The sequence below is a fragment of the Pelodiscus sinensis genome, chromosome 20, assembly GCF_052426305.1.
Source record: "Pelodiscus sinensis isolate ZL-2025 chromosome 20, ASM5242630v1, whole genome shotgun sequence".
In the NCBI taxonomy this organism is placed as follows: Eukaryota; Metazoa; Chordata; order Testudines; family Trionychidae; genus Pelodiscus; species Pelodiscus sinensis.
In genome coordinates, this window is record NC_143071.1 from 136,592 (window position 1) to 142,751 (window position 6,160).

Genomic DNA, 6,160 nt, shown 5'->3' on the forward strand with positions numbered 1-6,160 from the left:
GATCCTCCTTACAGAGGATGTCTGCTTAGAGCAGGGGGGTCCAAACTTTTTTCAAAGAGGGCCAGATTTGAAGAAGTGAACATGCATGAGGGCCGTCCCCGCACTCTCAGCCCCAAGGAGGAGGGCCCGCGGGGTCGGAGGCGGGCGGAGAGCGCAGGGCACGCCGGCCCGGGGGCAGGGCGAACCAGCAGCCGAGCGGGGGAGCGGGGCTGCGGACGTGCCCTACAGGGCAGGCTCTAGGACCGCGGAGGCCATGGGCGGCGGTGGCGCGGCCGGAAGCGGTGCGCTGGGCGCGCCAGTTCAAAAGAGCGCCGGGGAGCCAGGAGAGGGGGAGGAAGCGGGGGCCGTATTAAATCGGAACACGGGCCGCAATTGGCCCGCGGGCCGGACTTTGGACATGCCTGGCTTAGAGCCTCCTAGCTGTTCTGATGCAACCCCCTGACCAAGTGTTTTCCTGCTTTTAAACCATTTACTTGTTTGAAAAATGTGATTTGTAGTTCTCTTAGCACTTCATTTACCTTACCTATCCTTGTACCAATGGGCACAACGTTAATAGCCAACAGTCCTGAAAATATTCCTAGTTGCTAGCAATCACACCTCAGGGTTTCTGACACCATTCCGTTTTGTGATCTTGGATTCCATTCTGTTCTTTTTTCACATTTTTACACTCTCGGTTATCTGTGGGTACTCTGTTAATCAGCTGGGTGGTGTTTGGATCTCTCCTGCATGGCTACACAAGCGCACACTGTACAGGGAACCCTGGTGGCTACCCCAGCCACCTACAGGCAGTCCCCGACTTACGCGGATCCGCACTTACGAACGGGGCTTTCTCGCCCCGGAGGTCGAGGTGGCGGATTGTTACCTGCGAGCTCCGGGGCGAGAAAGCCCCGTTCGTAAGCTGCTCTGGTGCCCCTGGTCTGCTGGAGACTGTCTCCAGCAGACCAGGGGCACCGGGTGGGTTCCCGCGCTTCTGAGGCTTTGCTAGAGCAAAGCCTCAGAGGCGCGGCACCCCGCTGCCGCTGCAGCTCTGCGCCCGTGTCCCTGGTCTGCTGGGGGGGGGGGGGGGGCGCAGCTAGTGTGCCCCCCCCCCCCCCAGCAGACCAGGCTTTTGTTTTGGACCCTGGGGCAGAGCAGCTGGGGCGCTGCCGATTGGTCCTGCAGCGCCGCTCTGGGCACGACTGGACCAACCTGGCAGCACCCCAGCTGCTCTGCCCCAGGTCCTGATTCAGCCGCTGCTGGTCAGTTTCAGCAGTGGCTGAATCAGGACGCCTGGGGCAGAGCAGCTGGGGTGCTGCTGGGTTGGTCCAGTAGCGCCGAGGAGCGGTGCTACTGGAGCAACCCAGCAGCACCCCAGTTGCTCTGCCCCAGGCGTCCCCAAGTCAGCCGCTGCTGAAACTGACCAGCGCTGACTACAGGAAGCCCAAGGCAGAGTTGCTCTGCCCCAGGCTTCCTGGAATCAGCCGCTGATCAGTTTCAGCAGCAGCTGACTTGGGGAAGCTTGGGGTTCTTAAGTTGAATCTGTATGTAAGTCAGAACTGGCGGTCAGTTTCAGCAGCGGCTGAATCTGGACGCCAGTTCCGACTTACATACAGATTCAACTTAAGAACAAACCTACAGTCCCTATCTTGTACGTAACCCGGGGACTGCCTGTACTACAATAACTGAGGCCCTGCATAACCTGAGCCTTGGAGGGCATGTGACCAGCTGACACCTTTTTCCCCTGCGAAAGAGCACGAAGGTTTGAGGCCTGGCTGTTGGGGACTGGAACTAGGATATGGGAGGGGTCAGTCTTAGCTGGCTGGGGAAGTAGGGGAAGAGCCAGGGCCCTGATGTATTGACTGCTCCTAGTTCCTGTGCTGACCAGTCTGTTCTATGCTGTGTCCCTATCAAGTAATAAACCTCTGTTGTACCTGTTGGCCGAGAGTCACAGCTGGGTGCCAATGGGGCTGCAGGCCTAGCGCCTACTCCACACCTCACGACCTGCTGGCTGACAGTCAAATCTCACTGCCCCACACCTTGGTGACAAAACTTATGGGGAAAAAACAAAATAAAATGAGGCCTTGTCTACACTAGCAAGTTTTGTCACCAAAAAAACCCTTCTGGTGACAAAACCCAGGCCAGAGAGCATTCACAACACAACAAAAGTCATGACAAACACCTAATTTTGACGACAAAAACCTTACAGCTCCGTGAGTGACTTTTGTCTCTGGATCTTCCTTTACTATTGACAATCACGCAGTAAGTAATACAGCACATTTTTTGTTGAGTTTATTGAACTCTGGGATGTTTCCCACAATGCCCTATTAGCCATTGTGGCCAGTGCTTTGAATTCACGGCTCTGATGATGAAGCAATGTCTAACAGTGAATGCTAGTGGAAACGGGGTAGGTTTAGATGATAAAACAAAAGAAGAATAAGTTAAAAATTACTTAGAAAAGTTAGATGTCTGCAAGTCACCAGGGTCTGATGAAATGCATCCTAGAATACTGAAGGAGCTGACAAAGGAGGTATCTGAGCCATTAGCTATCACCTTTGAAAAGTCATGGAAGTTAGGAGAGATTCCAGAACACTGGAAAAGGGCAAATATACTGCCCATCTATAACAAGGAAAGTAAGAACCACCCAGGAAACCACAAGACTAGTCAGTTTCAATTCTGTGCCAAGAAAGATAATGGAGCAGGTAATTTAGGAATTAATATGCAAACATCTGGAAGATAAGTTGATAGGTAACAGCCAGCATGGATTTGTAAAGAACAAATCATATCTAACCAATCTGATAGCTTTTTTTGCTAGGATAACAAACCTTGTGGATAAGGAACAAGTGGTAGACGTGGTATACCTAGACTTTAGTAAGGCATTTGACATGGTCTCGCATTATATTCTTATCAGTAAACTAGGAAAATACATTCTAGATGGGGCTACTATAAGGTGGGTGAATAACTGGCTAGATAACCATTCTCAGAGAGCACTTATCAACAGTTCACAGTCATGCTAGAAGGGCATAACATGTGGGATCTTCCTGGGGACTGCCAAGAAGTAGGCTTGCAATGTGGGGTCTGGACGGGAGGGAAGGTGCCGGAGCAGGCTGGGGTGGGAGAGATGAGCAAGAAAGGGGATGCAGGAGTCGGGGTGCGGGGTCTGGGTGATGGAGGGCACTTACCTGGCACAGCTTCCCAGAGACATATATGGCTCCATGTCCCTTGCTGCTCCCAGGCACAGCCACCTGCTGCTCCCATTGGCCACAATTATGGCCAATCTGAGCAGCGGGGAAAAAGCCTCCAGGTAGCACCTTGCTTCAGCAACCGGGGGGAGGGGAAAGAGGAGCGGCAGTGACCAGAGCCACTTCCTCCCCCTGCCAGGCAGAGCCTGTAGGTCAGAGCTGGCTCTAGATTGCTTGACCCTGGCCTGCAAGGCTCGGGGCTCCGTCCCCCACAGCATGGAGCTGGCACTGGTGCTCCAGCCCTGTGGAGGGAGCCACAAAGGAGCTGAGGAGCTGGAGCACCAGCGTGGTCTCTCCAAAGCTCTGCGGGAGAGGCCCGGAGCCTCGGGGGCCAGATCCAGGCAAGCCGGGGGCATCATCCACAAACTCCACAAGCGAATTCTCTATGCCACCATCCAAACCATTGGAGAAGCCATTGAACAAAACCAGTCCCAAAACTGATCCCTGTAGAGCCCCACCAATCATGCCCGCCTAGCACGACTGCAAACTATTCACAACCACTCTCTGGGAATGGCCATCCAACCAGCCATGCACCCTCTCCACAGGAGCATTTCCCCAGTTTATCAACAAGACGGCCACGTAGGACCGCATCAAATAACCTACCAAAGTCCAGGTGCACCAGGCTCACCACTTTCCTGCCCCTGCCCCATCCACAAGGCCTGCCATCCTATCAAAGAAAACCCACCAGACTGGCCTGACAATCCGCTCTCTACAAATTCATGCTGACCTCCACCCACTGCCAGGGTTCCCTCTAAGATTTTCCACGCATGAGCAAAGTGAATTTTGTCTTGTGCTCCAGTATTGAGTCCATGTGCACTTGTTGGAATGTGGGCCACTGTGGCACCCAAGTTATTAATAAATCTATAATATATAAAGGAGAATGTTTGTATGTTTGTGTGCTCATAACTTGGACACTATAAGAGCTACCGCAACCAAACTTTGCATGGGAGAACCTTTCCTGCAGGAGAAGGTTTTAAGGTCCTGTGGGAGGGAAGAGATGAGAGACTGACGCCTCTCCCTGGGGCTGCATGGAGCTTGGCAGTGTGGGGAGAAGCGGCGGGGACAGTCACTCACTAAGGCCGGCAGAGGGACAAGGAAGCAGAGGGCAGGCTCAAGGGCAGGCATCAGGCGCACAGCTCCCTTCCCCCTCCCTCCCCTCAGGCTCCTCAACTCACCTATATCAACTTTCCCGAGCAACGCTGGGTAACTCCAGCTAGTATCTTACAAACCTCTCCCTTTCCCCTCTGCTGTCATGTCTCCCATCCTCCACTTGCCCCATCTGCTCCCCAGTGCTGCTGCCCCCCACCCCTCACCCTCCTCTGCTGTCCTGGCTCTTGCCCTTCTCACTGCCCTCAGCCCTTTGGGGATCTGCCCCCCTCTCCTGCACCAGCCCTTCTCTGCCCTGTGTCCACTCCCCTTCTAGCCCCACTCTGATCATGTGTAGCTACCTCTCCCTGTCCCTTCCTGTATCACCTCCCTCTACCCACCTGCCCTGCCTCTCTCCTCTGGTGCCCATCCCTCCCCTCCAATGTCTGCCCTTCTTCTTCACCCCACAATCCCCTGGCACCTGCACCTTCCCTTACCTGTGCACCTTCCTGATGCCCCCCTTCCCTCACTGCCCCTGCCCACTTGATGCCCACCTCCTCACCACTCTCTGCCCCAGTTCTCCTCATGCCCCTCTGTGCCCTCACACGGCTTGCTCAACCCTCAACTCCTGGCACCCACTCCTCCCCTCTCCTCTTCCTTCCTCTTGCCCACATTGCCCCTCCCCTTCCCTCCCCTCTTCTCTCCCAGTATCACCCTGTCCCCTTCCTTCTACCACCCCCACTGACACCTTCCCCTCTCCTGCCCTTTCCCTCATTGTCTCTTTTTGGCATTTGTCTCTCCTCTACCTTGCCCCTTGGTGCCTGCCCTGGTCCCTTCCTCTCCCCTAGTTCTCCCTCTGCCCCTTCCCTAACTTTCTACCTTCAATGTGGAAAGCAGTCTGCCAGGGCTGGAGCTGGGGCTGGGGTCATGGTCCTGGCCCCAGAAACCCCTGCAGCCCCAGCCACTCCCTGGGCACGACTGCATGCTGGGATTGGAGCAGAGGCCACCCACAATGCTATTTTTAGTACCTCGGTTCCGGTCCCTGTGTGTGGCCTGGCTACAGCTGGAGTAAAGTGGCAGCTGTACGAGGCCCGTTCCAGCTGGGGCAGCCTCACCGGAAGAGCCTCACCGGAAGAGCCTCACCTCATGTGCCCCTGCTTCAGGTGGAGCAAAAGGGTAGCCACCCACCACCAGGAACCCACCAGGTCACCAACTGCTGCCACCACTCACCTTCCATTCTAGCAAGAAGGGAATGCTGCTGCACGGCTCTTAAAATGACGTGGGCGAACCTAACATTTTTAGCGTGCAGCCATGCAGCTTAGAGGGAACACTGCCCAACACCCCCATCATCTTCCAGATGTTTGCAGACAGATTCCCCAACCACTTGTTCCATCAACTCTCCTGGCACAAAAAAAAAGCTGATTGGTCTGCAGTCCCCCAGGTCCTCCTCACCTGCCTCACCATAGATGGACACCACATCTACCCACCTGTAGTCCCCCAGAATTTCCTTGTCTTCCCTGGCCCTTCAAAGATGATAGCCAATGGCTCAGCTGCTTCCCCAATTAGCTCCCCAGATACTCCAGGATGCACCCTATCAGGGCCTAGTAACTTGAAGACATCCAACCTTTCCAAGTAACCTCCAACCTGTTTCCCTCCCATTCCAAGCTCTGAACCCATCCCAGCCCCATCAATATTCACTGTGTTAGGCATCCAGTTTCCACCAACCTATATAAGTCAGTATGTTTAAACTGAAAATTCTCAATAGCTATTTGAAATAAGTTGGTTTATTATTTAGAGCTTTATTAATTTCAAATATTTTGTAGTGTCTAGAAGAGGACTGGGTAGTACAAGACATA